This window comes from Danio aesculapii, chromosome 13, assembly GCF_903798145.1.
Source record: "Danio aesculapii chromosome 13, fDanAes4.1, whole genome shotgun sequence".
In the NCBI taxonomy this organism is placed as follows: domain Eukaryota; kingdom Metazoa; phylum Chordata; class Actinopteri; order Cypriniformes; family Danionidae; genus Danio; species Danio aesculapii.
This window is the reverse complement of record NC_079447.1, coordinates 31,057,496-31,077,363: the sequence shown is the minus strand read 5'-3', so window position 1 is coordinate 31,077,363 and position 19,868 is coordinate 31,057,496. Positions and strand designations below refer to the sequence as shown.

Sequence of the window (19,868 nt, the reverse complement as noted above, 5' to 3'; positions counted from 1 at the left end):
GTTTAGATATGGAGAGAGATGTGCTGTTTTGGACTCAAATAGGGTCGGACTGAGTTTGCAAGGAGTGACTCAATTTTATCCACTGAATCGGCTTGTGTTTAAGGTGGTGTTCAACTGTCACTACTGTGCTTTTTGAATTTGGATGCACAAATTCCACTTACATGTCACTTTCAAGCGAAAACGTCCCTAACTTTAGTGCTCTTTAGTGCTCTCTATTGGCGTAATATGCACAGATCCAGTTCAGCGAATAATCAAATGTGTGGGCAATTTTCAAGAAATTATATTTAAGTTTAAATGAAAAACTGCATTTTTCAACTGCTTGGAGGTTGTACCAAATGGTCCGATATTATATTGAGTATTGTGGAATTCCTATTAACAATTGATTTGGGGGTTTCCCAAACTGATATCGTTTTGTTAAATTGAAGATCATTTAAAATTGGAGTGTCTATATTTTTTTTTATCTAATCCCAGTTGTTTCTTATGGTTTCTTAAGCAATCTTTGACTATTCAAAGTTGCCAAGGTACCCAAGCTTTCTGCTGTCAGTTCAGTTTTTCAAATGGTTCCAAAACTAGAACAGAATATTTGTTTTGTTCGTAAAGGAATATTTTTTTTAATGAATCAAATAAGGATGCAACGATTATAGATTTTGGTTTTACAATTATAGTCTGAGTAATAATTATGGTTTCACAGTTATAACGATTATTATGCATTGATAAATTTCAAAACACTACTAGTTTAGTAAGTCACATGTAAAAATCCCTATATTTTAAAGTGTTATTTATTGCTGCTCAGTAACCAAATAATACAGCACATAAGCATTTAGTTTTTAGCATTTAAACATAAGTAATAATTTTATACTGAAAATAAAGGACAGAACAATAAATAAATAAATAGTATTTGTCGAATGTAAATCAAATCTACGTATTAGCTATGGATTTCCCTTTTGTAGAAAACAAATTTGGTCAAAGGCTGCTGAATCTCTGTTTTGATCAACTATATTACACATTTGTTTGTTGTTTTCCGTTATTTTCTCTCCATATTTTTTCTCTCTGTGGAGGAGAAATGTGTATATTCCATACAAAGTATGAAGCTGACCGGTCAGCTCTTGTCTAGTGACTCGCTGTGTGCTCGTAGCATTCTTTCAACTAGGGCCGCCTGGAAACCGTGAGTGCATCATGCTGCTCGCTTGCTGCGTGCACGTCGCTGCCAATATGCGTGTGCAAGTGCACCTCCATTGGAAATAACGAACTTGTGCGTACAAAAGACAGGATATGCGAACGGCCCTTAGTTAATAACCTCAGCCATAGTTAAATTCAGCCTTTAATCCAGTGTGCATGCGTATGAGCCTCGCTGTACAAGCTTGGAACTTTAAACTAGTGCAAAGTTGGCATAACTTTTTGTGACAGCAGTTTTGTTCCGTGCAGAAGCCTTTAACTGATTAACTGTGACCAATAGTTAAATCAGTTAATCGTTGCGTCCCTAGAATCAATCATTTAATAATCTATACATAAAAACAAATCTTTTTGTTTATTTGTTTCTAATGAATCAGTCATTATGAATGAATGATTCAGTTAATCACTAATATTGAAAAAAAAATTAATAAAATGTTTCAGACTTTTTTTTTTTTTCACACACCCCCTAATGAAGCCCCATATTGGCCATGTAGGGCCGTCTTGTATGGTGGTCTGTGGTTATTGCCCCATGTTTTCAAGCAAATTTGTCTTGCTTTTTTGTACTCTTTTGCTCCGACTGCACAGCTGCCCTGCTGGACCGAAGCTCAGTTTGGAGGTCTTCCCATAGCTGATGACAGAACATGTCCTCCGAGACGTCCATTCTCATTACCTGCGGTGTCTGGAGCAGGCAAACATGCTCACTTTAGCTACCATGACTCAGTGTGCCTGAGTGACTCAATGCACTTGCTCAAACATTTGAGATTGTTGCGTGTAGGGTTTTTTCGAGTTTTTTCGCCGCTTGTTTCCACAGCAGAGTTAGCTTCTTTTTAGGTACGACGCATCTGTCTTTTTTCTCCCCCTTTAGCCTTCTGTCCATTTGTCTCTCTGTCCATCTCTGGTGTTCTTGTTTTGTAGTGCGTGAGCCTCTCGGCTGATCGGGCTTTGTTTCAGACTGAATGAGCGCAGTGTGGAGGCAGGCTGGCGGATAAACAGCAGGATCTGCAGCACATCTCGCTCTCCCACTTACACTCTCTCTCTCTTTCTCCCTCACAGCGCTCCACAGGAGGGAAAAAAGCGTGATGAGCTTTTCTGTTTACTGGCCTTTTCCTCTCTGTTGAGCTGCATGCATGTATTATTACACTGCCTTCAGAGCCACACGAACAAGCATTTGTGCACAAGAATTAGCCTCTCCTCAGAGAAAATCTTCCACCGTTTTTGTGTCCCTCCGCTCTGCGTGCGTAATTTAGAGACTGCAGGTTTTTCATTTCCCTTTTCGTCTGTTTTGCTATTTAAGCCAATGCCGAATCATGCCCAGCTCATGGTCTTTTGGTAATACGATTGTATTCTGCGCCCCATGTGGATATGGGTTTGGAAGGAGTTCTGCTTTCTTGGTCTGGACCCTCACCAAATAGGAGCAGAAATTCCAGTTGGCAGACGGATGAGATGAGAGATGCTATTAGGCAATGACAAGATACTGTCTCTGCCTTTTGGCTGAATGAACTGCTCAAGTTGTTGCATTGCAAATGAAGAGAAGCACTCGTAACATGCTGGACTGTTTAAGATCCTTATCACTTAAAGATGAAACCTTTGCTCTGTCCACTGTAAACAGTCTTGGCATGATGAAAGTTCTTGTGCTATAAAAGATAACGAGGGCAGATGTATTGTCCCCTTTACTGTTCAGCTTGTTAAAGTCAACCAGGAATGGCACTCGTAATGCATTTTACTTGCGTAATGAGACTTCTTTCAGAACAGAATGGTCGTGAGACTTGTTTTTTATCCTCTATGAAATTCATGGACTATTATATAAAAAAGTAGCCTGTATCGACAAGTGGTTGAAGGTTAAATATTGATGTCAGCTGCTTATTTTTTGATGAATGAAAACATTTTTTTGTTTTTGTCTAGTATAGCATTTAACACCCCCCCCCAACTTTACATTTTGATTACTTTATTGATTGTTTATAGATTCTCTCATTATTCTAGACTTCTTGCATTTGTTTTGCGGTTAGTCATTGGATGGTGTTGTGCGAATCTATGTTCAATAGTATATTTTTTGGTTGGTTGTTTGCTTATTACAAAGTAATTAGTTTAAATTTATATGGTGACAAATTTTGTTTTACCATAAAGGGTTTTGCCTGGATCAAAATGAGGTAAAGATAGTAATATTCTGATCATATGCGCACATGCTCTTGTGCTGTTCTTGCAACAAGAAAATTACAGTTATTATAAGAGCTAATTAGGCCTGTCACAATAATCAATATATCTACTTATCACACAATAAATGGACATGACCTCAGTCCTTTTCGGTGATGCAATATATATCGCCCATACATAAACTAATACTAGCAACATTTTAGTTTATTGCACAACCTCTCTATCTCTATTGGAGGTGTCAGTGTCAGTATGATTAAACATTATATCTTATAGTATTTACTAGGGGTGACAAAATTAATTGTTTCTTTGATGCAGATGTGAACAATTCGTTATCGGATCAGTAATAGATCATAACTGGTTATTATGTACTGACGTCATTTACCACAAATTCATTATAGCGGTAGCTTACTATGGTGATGGAGGCAAGCGCGAGTAATTAAAGCTCCAACTGCTTAAAAAGCAGATAACTGTACAATTCACTGCTTGTGAGTTTGCTGGACAGTTTTTCCACTCACAGTTTTTCTTTCCCCAGCTAGGAAAAAATTAAAGCTGTTTCTTTCTCACTCTCTGTGACCCCTTTGACCTGTTGTCGTGTTCGTGAGGTAACGTTTTATCTCCCCTACAACAATAATGTTACTTGTGGATTCAGACACAAGCATGTCTGCAGAGCGAGTTTTCTCCACTGTGTCGCAGTCTATAATTCATCAGCTGATCGCCATGGCCGCTTAACATCAGTGTCGGTGTCACTGTTTGCTGAACAGTGCCAGAGATACACTGACAATTAGAGCCAATCGCAGCCTTTTCTGTTGATCGTGTGACCAATCGTAGGTGTTTAGAACTCACTCAACAATGCTCAAAAAGCAAGCGGGATAATATTTACATTTGTTTATTTGCTATAAATGCTTATTTTGTTCTGTGCATGTACTTTAGTTTTGTTTAAAACATTCGAAAGGAGTGTTTCTTTAAACAGGTCAAATCAAAGGTACAGAACAAATATCTGACTGCTTGTATTTAAGGACAGAATTGTATTATATAATATATATTTATAAATTATACATTTTAATCATAGGTGGGCATAGATTTTTTTTTTAATCTAGTTTAATCTCACTGTAATCTTGGAATTAATCTAGATTAAAATGACTCATTTGAATTCTGCCGAAGGCATTCAGAATATGTGTGCTACCCAAGTAATGACTAAAAGTAAGTCTTTGAGAATGGGTTTCTCAAGCCAGGTGGTGCATTAGACCAGGGGCTCATCTCCGGTTTCCAAAATGCATAACAAACTGCTTGAGGAACTGTTCTACTATGATAATTGTTGATGAAAATAAATGATGTTCAATAAGATGTACTTGTGTTTACTAACTGTTTATTCAGTTAAACATGAATTTTGAACTGTAGGCCTACAAAAGCTTGAAACAGCTATTTATTTATTTATTTATTTATTACATTTTTTTGGTTGATTTACCTTAAAATAAAGTCATAACTGAACTAAACAGAAATGGAATTAAGACGTGGAGTATGAATATATTAGTGGCATTATTGAAGTAAACACCGCGATCAAACTATTACCGTCATGTAGGACTTTTCGCCATATTTTCCGACAAGATCCACACATGTGGCTGTCAGTAAAAGACCACACACACATGGCGAAATGCGGAAGTTTTTTTCTTTCCAATTCTGCGTTATTAAATTCCATAACACTCTCACCAGTCCTTACTCCTTATTTGCGTCTAATACCCCAGTTTGTCACGGGGGCATGAATGAAATGTTCATGAGTCGTAGTGAAACTGCCAAACTGCAGTTAAAGTCACTCAAACTTACAGGAAACTCTTACATGAAAGTATATTATGGAGTATATTATTGTCTATTGAGGCAAATAAGTAGATTACAGATGTCCATGTAAACGTAGTCAGTAGTGTCTTCGAAGTGAGTGAAAGATCCAGAAGGGCATCCTGCTGATTTAATTCAGAAGGGCACTTTTTTGTCAGATGGCTTACTTCTCAGGTATACATCTGCGCTAAAATATCAAGGTGAAAATCATCATAGCTTGCGAAGAGTAGACCCAGCTCTCAACCCAACTTTGAGAATAGATTAACGGCGATATTTATTTATTTTTTTGTTTTTATCGCCCGATAAGAGCCTCGCTTTAAAGCAGCGTGTTAGCGCCGATAATAGCCCACCACTAATTTTAATATAATAATTATTGTGTTACTAAGTAAAATATCAAATTGTTTATGCAAGCTTCATCAATGAACTGTTATGCACAGAGATATTGAATTGAACCAAATCGATGGCATGATAATCGTAACCGAACCATGAGACCAGTGTAGGTTCACACCCCTAGTATTTACTATAAATTACATTAGTAGTATTTTCATGTAGGTGTCTGACAACAAGATCTGGTACCAGATATCGCAGCCTCTGTTACTTTTCACCTTGCACTTTTTTTTTTACATTTATTATTTGTTTAGGATATACTTTTTCACATTCTGATTCCAGTGCAATTATTAAATTGTTAAAATGACTATAATTAAATGAAATATTTTTAGGAATAAAATATTGTGTTGTTTGGACGTTGTGATGCAATTATATTGTCATTCTGCCATTATATTGATTATATAGTATATCGCAATATTTTTAGGTGCTATATATTAGTACAACAAAAAATAGATATAGTGACAGGCCTAGAGCTAATGCCATAATATACAGTTAACAACCAGAAGACAATAAATAAAATATTTTTGTCTGCAGCTTTCTAGTTTTAATTTTTATAAAACTTCTCTAATTGTTCTCCAAGGGCTCATAGTCTACAGATTTAATCCTTATTTACATTTTCCAACTTACTATAAAAAAGTACTTTGTTTCAAATGTAAGTATTAATTCTTTTTACAAGATGTATCATGAATTGTCAACATCTTTATCATCTTTATTTTTATGTAGCACTTTTACAATGTAGATTGTATCAAAGCAGCCTAACACAAAAGTTTTAGTAAGCTGAAATTGTGTCAGTCCAGTTTTCAGAGTTGAAGTTTATTTTATTTTATTTTAGTTTGGTTTAGTTTTCACTGCTGAAAGTCCAAACACTGCAGAGCAAATCCATCGAAGCAGAACTCTAGGCGTAAGACAATAACTCTTTTCAAGGTTTACCATGGTTTGGAAGAGTCAAGGTTTTAAAACCGCCAAAATTTTCTGCTTTACCGTTCCTACAGTATAGGTGAGATTTTATTTATTTATTTTTTTAATTTTAAATGTTTTTTTATTGTTTTATATTTTTTATATGTTTTAGGACCACAGTATCTCCGCAGAAAAGATATCCAAAGATGCTGTTTTAAACTGTAGAGGATTCTGTGTTTTTTGAAACTAATGAAGACCGCAGAAGTAAAAGAAAAAAAAAAGATTGATTTGATTTAATTAGCCTGACATGTTTACTGTTACAAAATATTTTAAAAGTTTCTCAAAATGAAATATATTGTGTTCAAAGTTTTAGTTTTTTTTACCCAGACATTTTAAAAGAATATATTTTAGAGCAGTAATTACAATACCATGAAACTGAAATTTTTATCTATGGTTTACTATCATAGCGTCAGAATCTTATACCGGCCCATGCCTATGCAGTTCTACAAGTCCCAAATCAAGCAAGCCACTGGTGACAGAATTGTAATCACAACAGAGTTGCAGATGCAGCTAGCAAAAGAGTAGCTTGCTTGTTATTAGTGAAAGTGATTGTGGAAGTAACATCGGAGGTTTATAGGATTGCAGAAATCAATGGAAAATTAATACAAATGGTGGTTCGTTCTAAAGAAATATAAAGCAATCATCTGTAAATAAATTAATCAATCCATCAATTAACAGTCAAATAAATGTAATATATTTTATACTTTTTGGAAGAATATAGGTCTACTGAATTCTCTTCAATATAAAGTGAATTTGAATCAAGGAATAAAGCAGAGCAGGCAAGAATTAATATGAATAAGTGTTATTGTATTCAATAAATTACTGAGTGATTATGCATGCTGCATATAACTGCCTACTTAAATTTTGACTACAGCTGGAGGCAGTGCAGAATTTGACATGGCAAAAACCTGAAAAGTGAATTGTTGTATAACAAAAACACAAAAGTTTGGTATTTCAAGATATTTTAAATGTTTTTCAATATTTTAAAAGGATTTCTGTCCTGTAAGCTAAGGCAGTGTTTCTTGTCCAAAAACAAAAATAGAGTAAATGTTCCAGATTCTACACCTTTCACATAATCTATATGTTTATATCTATTATGTTTTCACATAATCCATTCTCACATTGTTTAAAAGGAGTTTTATTGTTGCTTCCATATCAAAAACGTGATCGATAACCTTAAATTCAATTCAAATGTCAAGAAGAAATGTCAAGATGTATTTAACATTCTGCAAAAATCCGTTGGCAATGAAGAATATTTTATATCAGTACAAGATTGCCCCCCTTCACGTTTGTAGCTTTTTGCTACAATGAAATTAGCTGAACTTCCTGTTTATCTCCCTTAATAACCTCCTTCGTAATTTGGATGATTCATCACCATTCTGTTATTGCTTAAGGAAAGCATCGTGTCCTTTTCTCTCTACTAATGATTTGTTCACGGTGACCATTTTTGCTTTTATGTTGTCTGTTTATGTTTTTGTAATGGCTGTTGTGTGTAATGCAGGACTGAATAACAGAACCTGAGACGTTCCCTCAATCCCAACACGGGGACTCATTGTTGGCACTTTTGCTCCTCCATTAAAGCACACTTAATTAGTGCCATGTAAACAAATGGGACTTGCTGGGCTCCTATAGAAATGCAGAGTGTTCATTGAACAGAGTCTAATTTGTGTATGTGTGCACATGGGGAAGTGAGCGAGGACTACGATTCATAATTTATTTTTATAATTTTTTTGGCATGATTCACATTTACAGATTGTGCACCTGTAGAAACTGCTGTTCTCTGATGTCGAGAATTGAAGAATACATTTCCAAGATTAATGAGCTCTTGTTATTAATGAACACTGGATTATTGCAGATTCAAGGTTGTTGAGGAAGACAATAGCAAAAGAAAATCCTTTTTCTGTGCCAAGTTGTCTTCATGAAACTTGTTTTTATCTCGCAGGGATTTCGAGGATTTGAATCACATTAAACTTTTGATTGATTTGCTTATTTGCCTTTGTCAGGTGTTATCAGGTCTTTATTTGGATTTAGATCATTGACATTAATCCCTTAATCTTGAATGTTTTAGGGTGCTTACAAACCTGCCTAATTTGGGTCAGTTGAATTGCACTAGAGTTTGTTTCACGTAAGGCAAGTACTACGCAAGTACTAAGTACTAAGGCAAGTATTTGTTTACAGAGCTTTAGCAACAGCTCCTGAAACTTCTGAAGTGACTTGTAATGCGCCTTTGCTTTTTGGGGTGCATTAATTACACAATAGGTCTTATTCACTAATAATTACATATGTTTTTTGTGTTTATACACGCATATGAACTTCTCAGAGAAAATTCCACTTAATTTACAGCACCTGTGTCAACAAATGAGTTTTTTTTTTCCTTTAAACTTGTTCATCTGTTAGTGAATTTGGAGTGTTCTAAATGAGTGCCCGCATGCATGAGGTTAGTCATTTGCATAATACATGGCCAAACAAGCTCCATATAATAGCTTTCTGCAAAGCAGCACTTATTCAGAAAAAATATAAGGAGACAAATTCTGAATTAGGAGGAAACAATTATTGCTCTGATAGAAAAGAAAAAAAATACATATTTGGATGTTGGAAGTGGAACAGTTCTGAAAACGCGAGGTACAACGTATTGCAGTTTTGTTGACTTCAGAAAAGATTCTTTACAGAGCGTTGTGCGTTTTACGTTGCTAGACAACCACACTGTATCAATGGTGCTGATGCTCAAGTGCTGACTTTTGAGCTGCAGGTGCACAGAACGCTTCGTCAAAATTGCCCAAAACACTTGATGCCAATAAACAACAGTTTTAAAAAGGCTGCAATACACATTTGGTATGAACGGGGCTTGAGCAGCTATTCATTACTCTCAGGAAACATATCTGTACACTCTCTAAAGACAGTCACAGTTGCCATGCCTCCAAACACAAGGCGAGACACAATAATCATCTTTTATATAACAATACATGTAATATTAATTTGCACTTACTTTTTATTCATCTTGTAAATAAGATAACTAATTAATAAAGCCCTGAGGGTACATGTTTATTGTGTACATGTGGTATAAGTTTTTTTTTAATTTGTAATTTTTTTTTTATACTTTTTTTAGTACATTTAGAATAGATTTTAATAAGAAAGTTTTGATAAATAATAATTTATTAGTGAAAATGTCCATATGCACATTTCACACATAAATTTGTGCGTGCACGGTTAGTAAATGAGACCCATTGTTTACAAGTTTCATTTGCAGTTTATTCTCAATTTATAGTTTGTCTGAAGTGATGCAGTGAAGTTCTGTTGGATTATTCTCTCACATTAAATCTGACCAATTGAAAATCAGTTCAGCTATGACACAATTGGCATTAAAAAGTTTTCAAAACTGCAGAAAAATGATACAGCAATTCATCTGTTGCCCTTAGCCCGAACCAAATGAATCAAACCACAGGTGTGAAATCACATGTTGAGTGAGTGAGTGGCAAAGATAATCTGGGATACGTTTGCTCTTAAGCTACGACAAACTTGGTCGTTCCGTGTGCTTTGAAATGCAAGAACCGATCATGTTGTTTACTTCAATACAATTATTGCGTGATGCATTTATAAAAGTGTCCCTATTATGTTTTGAGACCAGAAACGACAATCTGGTATCATCTGACCAATCAGAGCTGAGCATGGATGTGGAAAGGAGGAGTTTAGAAGGAACAAATCCTTGAACAGGTTCTTTAAGGGTGCATTCACACCTAGACGCTTAATCAAGACCTGTCTTGCCCACTTGGCGCAGTTCGTTTGGCGTATGTGAAACTTGCAATCGCGCTCTGATTCAAATCAATCAGTCCGGGATTGCTTGAATTAGGGGGTCTCGACTCAATTGAAACAAACTCTGGAGCGGATCGATTGTAGTGAGAAAGCAATATGATCCGAGGAATGTATCAAATGTTTATATATATCTGATTTATATTTACTGAAGATGTCTGTTGGTGTCAAAATTAAAGTGTACCTGTTTTATTGCTCATCATCATAAATTAAAATAACAACGTATGAGAGCTGAGGGGAATCCATGGGAAAAATAAACCCTGAAAACCGATGTGAGGAGAGTTTACTCGCACATGACTTGCTTTTAATCATTTTGGTCCGTTTAGAAACTGCCGTGTGAAAGCGAAACGCCAAGAACAAAAATAAACATTGTAACATTTTTAATCCCTATTTTGGAACAAAACATTCGATCTACAGGCGTGAAATTTTGTGAGCATATGGTGGAAAACAACAACATTTCTATTAGCATAATAGGGGTACAAAATAAACAACCTCAATGCCTTGATTAGGTGTAGGATTAATATGTTTTGTTGCAATGCTGACAGAATCAAGTCCTGTCTCTGTGGTAGTTTAACTCGTTTCCTTTCGACAATCCCTTGCCAAACCTGAGAAGATTCACATCTTTAAAATGAAACTGGTTTCGATGTACTAGTCTGAGATTTTCATAAAACAAATTGAGCACGGAGCACTTCCGAATGCCTCAAAATCATAAACACAAGGAAGCAACTTTTCTTTTTCTGTTTTTTAATGCTATTAAGTATTGTACTTAAACTTTGTTGAGACCCACACATTTTATTTATTTCTATTTGTGTTATTATTATTATTTTTTTTGCCAGTTTAACAGTACTTATGCAGACAATTTGTGACATGATTATTTAAGTCTTCAGTTGTAGAGGTTGAAATTTGCTTCTTATCATATAAGTGGCAATTTCTAGGACAGGTAGCTAGGACAAACATTGCATACTAAGTGTAACACTGTCTGGGAAAAGCAATGCATGGAAATGGCTAAATTTCTTGATTAATGTATTTAATGAGATCAAACAAGTGAAGAGCAATGACTGCAGTGAATGTGATTGTTACAGTGCTGTACTGTGAGCAATGTAATCTTATGACCCTTCTCTTGTTTTAATAGGTTGCTGCTCCTGGTCATTTAACAATGGAATCTCATGTTCTTCCAGAACCTCTTCATTTTGCAGCCCACGCTACAGCACACCTGTCATTGTGAGAAATTCAGTCTCAGGTGCGTTTTCTATATATGTATTTAGGATGATGTATAGGACAGTCTCAGGAATTAATGCAAAACTTTTCCTATACGTCTCTGGAACTCGGTGTACTTGCTTGACCTGACTGAAGCAGAATTCGCGGATTGTATAAAGAGCTGAGATTAATCATGCTTGCATATAAGAATTTTTTGAAATTGTAAAATGTATTTGCTTTTAAATGGACCTGTATTTCCCTTGTTTCTCCTTCTGTCTTGAAATTTCAGCTAGCTGCTTTGTTCGGCATGAAGGAAGGCTTTGCATGCATTGACCATCAAATCATTAATCCTCCATATTGGAGTGCCATGTAGTGTCAGTAGTAATAAATGGTTGTTTTGTCATTTCTGCTTCTTGTGGGATCAGTCAATCACTGGCTGTCCTTTGCCACAGCAGGGTGCCGTCCTGGCAATACTCCTTTCTCTCAAGCCCAAACCCTTAGAGCTTGCTGTTTTGAGGCTCCATTGTTTCGAGATTCTGGCAGAAATCTCCAATTAGAGGACTGCTCTCGCTGCCTTTTATATTGAAAATAACCCGTCCCAATCTTGAAGTCTCTCCCTCTTTTGCTGCGAATGAGGTTATTCAGCAGATCAACTGGTGGACGTCTGTGCAGCTGAGGTAGCGGTGTGAATCTGCTGTCTGCTTGCGTAGACGACCATTTATGCATCAGCCTGAGTGACTCACAGATGAAGTCTTGTTGCCTTTGCTTGAAGGCCTGACTGTCACTGCAGCAATTTTGATGGTTTCAAATCCTTAAGCATCTTGAATAACTGCAGGTTGCGTGTTTAAACCGTAGATTTGGAGTGGATTTTAACAGCTGTTGGATAATTTTTATTTCTGGGTGGTTGAATTACTGTTGAATATCACTATTGTTTAAAAATTGGGTCTCAAGAATGGCAGAATACCTCTTGATCTTTTTAACATGGAAAAACCATTGTATTCATTTTCTTTCAAAAGGAAAATTTATTTTTTTTATTGATTTATTTTTTTAATAGAGGTTTTTACCTTTATTGATAGGACAGTGGAGATTTATAGACAGGACAGTATGGGGAGCAGAGAAAGGGGAAGGATCGGCAAAGGACTTTGAGCCGGGAATCAAACTCAGGTCGCTGTGAGCACCTGGATGCTATATGTCGACACTAACCACTAGGCTATTGGCGCTGATAGGAAGATATATATATATATATATATTTAACTCTGTTATCGAATGTAGGGTGTTCTTCCCTTACCTCTTTGAAAGTTATATTGGAAAAATATTGAAAAATTTTTTTTTGTGAACTATGGCTTTCGATCTGCTCTGGCATATTTTTCAAAGGTGCGACTATCAAACCACGAGCTAAAATATATATATATTTTAATAGAACTTATTTAACACCAGTTCATCTCAATAAGATATTTTCTAATGTTTCTCAGTGTTGTTTTAAGTACAAATCCAATGTTGGTACTGTGATGCATGTATTCTGAGACTGTGACATGATTAAGACATACTGGAAAGAAATCCACAAATTAGTTCAGAAGGTTATTGGTAAACCTTCCAGCTATTTATCTTCTGAATTGTAAAACTGCTCTACACCTTAGTCATGAACTAGAATCTGTATTACAACATTCCTTCAGTCAATATTTTGATATTTTAATAAATCAGATTTTCTTACCCTTCAAAAACTGACTTGTGATCTGATGATTTCTGGCGTATCTGGAATCCCCTATGGGAGAATGTATCTTGAAAGACTATTTTTATTTTATTTATTTATAAATGTTTTTGTTTATTTTACCCCTCACTCTAACCAATGGACAATTGTATAATAGATGGCTATATTATTGTATATGATGACATGAGACATCTATACCACTGTTTTGTCATTGCAAATCTTTAATTGATTGTTTTTTTAATTGGGTCTCAGTAAAATTAGAAGGATGAACAGTAAGAAGAAATTGATATGTTTGTTCAGCAATTAAATAATTGTTCATCATTTAATTGAAGCTGACTGTAACGATAATTACAATCCTACATTATATTTGTAAAGAATAATTAAACCATCACAGTTTCTACAAAAATATTGGTGTTAGCTCACCCAATAATGACAATAATGTTATTAATTACTCGCCCTCATTCCAAATCCCAACCCCTGAGACCTTGGTGTCTTCTGAACAAAATTTACAGCAAGGTTTCCACTTGCTCCAGAAATTATAAAAAAAAAAAAAAAACATCCTCAAAACAGACTATATGCCTTCAGAGATTCAATCGGAATGTTATCAAGCTACAATAATCCTTTCCTGCAATTATAAAACAAAAACAACGACTTTGAGAACAAGAAATTATTAAATAATGTCAGTATATTACACTTTGCTGCTGTGCATGTCACACTTGGTCATAAGGGTGCACAATATATTGTTTGAGCATCGATATCTCAATGTGTTCGTCCACAATAGTCACATCGCAAGATATGCAATGTTGAATTAGGATTATGTCAAAACAGATTTTTGGAGACACTGCAGAATTGAACTGTAATGAAGTGAAAGTTTATCATCTGCATGTGTTTTAGGGCCTGTAACTGTGTGAGCATTCGAAGAGAGTTTACAGCATTTTAGTAGTTTATAAAGAAGTTTCATAAAGATTCATTTTATTTAATTATTTATACGGTGAAGAGTATACAATGCTATTTCGCATTAGATTTTTTTTTTTTTTCTTTACCTGAATAATGTTGCTCTTTCTAGAAAATCATAAAGCACGGTTTATTTCATCTTAATATTTGCTCAATTGTGTTTTTTTAAGACTGTGGTTTTTGTATATAATAGATCACATTAAAATATATATTTATATTTCAGTCTCCTACAAAGTTATCCCAAGTAATGATTTTGCAAATAGAGCTATTTAAGTAATTTGGTGAAATTATATCGCAATATATATCGCAGAGAAGAAAAATATCGCAATATAAAATTTTTCGTATATCGTGCAGCGCTACTAGGTCACCCTCCTGATGTATTACCTCAGATGCATTTGTGCTTTATTTTTAAATATAGACTGTTGATATTTGGGGGATTAGATTAGTGCACAGTGCTTGTAAACATGTGTAATATACCAAGGAACTGTTGTTATTTGTCAATATTTTTTGTTTTCTATGCGTAAAGAAAGGATTCTTGTAGATTGTTAATATTTCGATTCTGGAGGCCAATAACCGAAATACTGTAGCCGATAAATATAAATATTTCAAAATGAAAATGAAAGACCTAAGAACTGAAGCCAGCTCAAATGTTCTTGAATAAAACGTGTTACAGTAATGTACGCATGTACAAATATGTAATGTCTGAAATAACGTTTTTGTGAGGTGTTTTGACAGTTCAGAGCCACTGTACAAGTGAAAAGCTAAATACAGTTAGTATTACTTTTTCGAAAATGCGACCTGAATTCATGCTGTTTGGTGTTTTAAATTCTTTTGAACACATGTAGGTGCTGCGTTTCAATCAGAGAACGCTTTGTTTGTTCTTGCTGTCAATTACAGAAAAAATGATTGACAAAAGGTTTATGATAAACCGCTGTGAGTTTAACTTTAACTTCAGGTGCTGTGTGATGCGCGCGCACTCTGAGTCAGATTGGTCCTCAGAGTCAAATTTTGAGGCAACACCTGAACATTGAGCACAGAGTACTTTATGACAAACATAATATAAAGACAGAATGTGGTGGAGGGTTGAGAACCGCTATGCTGAATTCAGTGACTGGCACTCGTCTACTCTGCTGCTGTTTGGGGTGCTGTGAGGCTCTGTTCACTCACTATGTGTGTGCGTGGTAATAGGCATCACGTGAACTCATTATAATAATTATAAATATGCCAATCAATCTGAATACAATCCTACATCAATAACACATGGCAAGCAACGCGTTGATAATAACAAATAATCACATTAGATTACAAACAACCCAATGAGTTGTTTAGCACGTGTGCATCGCTGCTATTACGTTTACACATGTACAATTTTTCCTGAGGTGATTTAAACCAAAATACACAATAACACTCTATCAAACAGATCTACAATGATAATGAACATGGTTATTAACGCGCAACCATACCACACAAAGAAAGGAAGAACTTTAAAGAAATAAACAATGTGAGGAAAGCTCCGTTATACTGCACAAGACAAGTCTGAACAAGTATGACACACGCATGCACGAGGCAGGCACTTCTGTACAATTACGTAACTTATCGGCTTAAAGATATCGGCCTAATTTTGATATCAGACCAGTAATGATAATATTAAAAATAGCATTTATCGGCCAATAACGATATGGCTGCTGATATATCATGCATGCCTACTTTAAGCAAAAGTTTTCAATATTGATAATTATAAAGAAGGATTCTTGAGCACCAAGACTGCATGTTAGAATGACTTCTAAAGGATCATGGGTCATTCATATTTGTCTTAATATTTCTAAATACAATTAAAATAGTATTATTTTAAATTGCAATAATATTTTACAATGTTGCAATTTTAGTGCATTTTTTTTGTACCATGCTTTTTTTTTATTGGTTTAATCATAATGTTAAAGTGGACAATGCTACATACATGCATATAACAAGCTCTTGCTTGACCTTGATCAGGGCAAGTTACGGTACCTCCGAACTATTGGGAAATCATCTTATTGTGAGTTATTACAAACAAAACAAACAGAATTAGAATAAATAATTAATTTTTTTAGCTGTGTCACCCAGCCATAAGATCAAGACATGTTTTGGTTTTCAACTCTAAAAAGAGAGAACTTGCCTCAAACATATTAAAAAGTGCGCAGTCCAAACAAACACTCATACATATGCTTAATTTTGTTGAGGTCACTGCATGCATAATGTAAGCAGATCAACATAAAAAAAAAAAAAATATATATATATATATATATAGAAACCAGTCTGAGGTCACAGTCTTGTTTTGTGTACTCTGGAAAAATGTAAATCTGCAAATTCATTTTTCATACAGCAACAGGACTGTTTGAGATGGATGTTCTTGTTCTAATTGTTGATGGCCAGGCACTGCAAGGAAGAGTTTTTTTTTTTCCGCTCGTAAAAAAGCAGTGTGTTTTGCCCACTCCCTTCTGTTTGCTCTCAGTAGGAAGTCAGTCTATACTGGCCTTTATGCAGCAGGTGTGTGTGTTGGGCCAGTGTGTTTCTTTACTGCAGAGGATAATGGTCTTCTATTGAATTCATCCTCCTTTCTTTTCCACATTTGAGGAAAATAAGATTAAATAGGTGGCACTGGATGTCAAAAGGAAACATAAGGGCCCTCCTCCTGTTGTGAGGCGCACATTGGGAGTCTGTCACAAATCCCTCCATCCAATCTGCCTCCCCGCTTTTAACAGTGTTTTTCAGCTCACAGGGCTTTTCCATTCAGCCTTCCTTTTCATTTTCAGCCAGCAGCGTGTTCCTCCCAGAGGTTTTGGATTTAGTTTTCCCTCTGCAGAAATAGTCGAATAGCAGAGTTACTAGGCTTCTGTTAATAACCAGACAGCAGGTTATAATACCACTGCAAAACTCACAGCATCCCTATAAAAGAAAGGAATGCAAATGTGGCCGTTTGAGTTTTGAGGCTTTTTATTAGCACAGGCCTTAGTTTGTTAATGCTTGTGCTGTTTTGGTGAATGCGTGCTTGAAGAATTGCCTTCTTTTTGCTCAGAACTGTTCAAGTAAAGTTGATTTATACTAATATTCCCCATTTTAAGTTTTGTGCTTATTAAATTTTCTTTTTCTTTTGGACACACTATAAATCATTGTTTATATGTTGCTCGATTAATGCTGTTGCAGTTACTCTGTTTAATTAAGAATATTAATTTCAATGTAATCAGTTAAACGATGGAGGTGTAGCTGTGCACAGATAAATGTCTAAACAACTAATATCCACATATCAGATAAGTTGAAGTATTAGGCCCAATCCCAATTCTATTTTTGTAGAATTACACCCCTACCTCTTCCCCTTCCCCTTGGCCCTTAAAATCGAGGGTTAAGGGGAAGGGCTTTACCCCTTAGAATTGGGACAGCACTACAGCACCTGCACACGTCATCATATGTCATCGCGATCTCTTGCTTCATATGAGATCAGACGATCACGAGTGCTGTAGTTATTCCAGTTGCTTTATTTTATGGTGTTTATCTTCAAGAAATCACTAAAGGCATATATTATGTTATCATAATGATCTAAAGTGGCAATTAGATCATAATACTGTGCATTTACGCAGTGGCCATATTCATGTAAACACACGAAAACAACATTAACATTATAGCAGACACTGTAAAAAGCCCATAACCAGCCACTAGACTTTTCTGACAGGATATTTGAGTGTCATCGAGTGTCAGAATGTTGTGGAACTGCTACACAGAAGTTATAATTAGGGATTATTATATATATATTTTTTAATTAATTAATAAATTTATTTTTTAAAGCATGACGGTAAAAGACGAACACGGTCATAAATATATTAAAACATATGCTTGTTTGTTATAAAAATTTGTAATAAAGACAAAAAATACAAATTTATGGATCTCCTTACGTCCGGGTTCAGCAATACTGCCGTTGTGGCTGGTGTATTTAGAGAAATTTTCTTACCCCTTGGTTTCGAGTGTGGTCCTGAAAAATCTTTGTTCGAAGGGCTATTCACCCCTTCCCCTTAGCCCCACGCCTTCAAGCTAAAGAGAATTGGGACACCCCTACCCCTTGACGTGAACGTGCAAAACGAGGGGGAAGGGGAAGGGCTAAGGGGTAGAATTGGGATTGGGCCTTAAATTTGACGATAATATAGTTCCTTCTCAGAGACATCAGGGCTGTTGCTTTGTGACTGGAAGTATATTAATAGTCAGTCTGCGTTTGTTTGGTTCGGTTTCAGAAGGCTGACAGATGTAGCTAGTAGCTAAAAGTATCAATGTGTCAAATTGCTAAGAAAAATGTAGAAAATGGTCAATTATGGTTGATTTATAATGGTTCACAATAAAAGAATATATATATATATTTAGCAGAGAAACAGAAACAAAGTAGATAAAATAATGTCAACAACAGACACAAAGGACAATAAGAGACACGCAAAGATATGAGATCATACAAAATTCATGTTTTTATTTTTTTTATTTTGGACTGTCCCAACTAAGATATTTTACATAAAATAAGTTTAAATACATAGTTCAAAAGACTATATGTAGGTGAAATTATTAAAATAACCCCTTGCAAAAGTTTGCATACCCTTGGTTTTTAATAATGTTTGTGTTTACCTGACTTTATTACGTTTATTAATAAAGTTTATTAATGCTTTCTTTAATTTTATTAATGCTGGCTTTCTTTTTTCTCAGTGTTGCTCAATACTGTTCAAGTAAAGTTGATTTATACAAATTTTCCCCATTTTACATTTTGTGCATATTAGATTTTCCTTTTGGAGAGACTATAAATCATTGTTTGTGTTGCACGATTAATAATGCTGTTGCAGTTACTCTGTATAATTAAGAATATTAATTTCAAAGTAATCAGCTAAAATGACGGAGGTGTGGCTGTGCACAGATGAATGTCTAAACAACAAATATCCATGTGTCAGATGGTTGAAGTACTTTAAATTTGACGATAATATAGTTGCTTCTCAGAGGGCTGCTTGTGTGGGGCTGGAATAATATTAATAGTCAGCCTGCATTTGTTTGTTTGGTTTCAGTTGGATTGGGATATTGAGATTCTTTCAGATGCATTTTATTTTGACAATTGTTTAATTGTTAAACTAAACACTGCAAAATGTTTCTACTACAGTGGCATATAGACACAGGAATAACAATGTGTACAAATGTCACTCAAACCCCATCTACCTCACCTAGATTACGTTTCTTTTTTTTTTTTACTTAAAATATGTGAAAAGTTATGTACACTCATAGAAATGCATTACCCTTCATTCATTCAAATGTTAGTGTCATCATACAGAAAACTTCTCTTTAATGCTCAAGGAACAGGTTATCCGTGGGGTCTTAAATTTTTAATATGTCTGAAGTTTCAAAACAAATTTTTAGGCCCTAAAAGTCTTACATTTGCAGAAAATTAAATCATTTTTAACAGGTCTTAATTTCCCAATGTCCATGTAAACTACCCGATCAGGCCAACACCTATATACAGTATACCAGGGCGATTCAATTACAAATTCAGTTGGGCCAGATCGTCAAACAAAGAAAGTTAGCTGGGCCAGTCATTTTAGCGGCTTTGTAATGACAAATTTTAAAACCAACACAAACAAATTTATTGAAAAACACAAGGTTTATTCGTTGTTTCTCTTTTAATTTTGGTTATTTTGCAAAGCAAAAGGTG

General features: G+C 35.2%; 1 protein-coding gene across 1 annotated transcript in view; it reads left to right on the top strand.

Moving 5' to 3' along the window:
* ndst2a (N-deacetylase/N-sulfotransferase (heparan glucosaminyl) 2a) overlaps window positions 1–19,868 on the top strand; it is a 197,457-nt gene that overhangs the window by 24,301 nt on the left and 153,288 nt on the right. The window contains exon 2 of the mRNA XM_056470651.1: window positions 11,438–11,545. The gene's annotated coding sequence lies outside the window, so the exon portion shown is untranslated. The remainder of the gene's footprint in view (window positions 1–11,437; window positions 11,546–19,868) is intronic.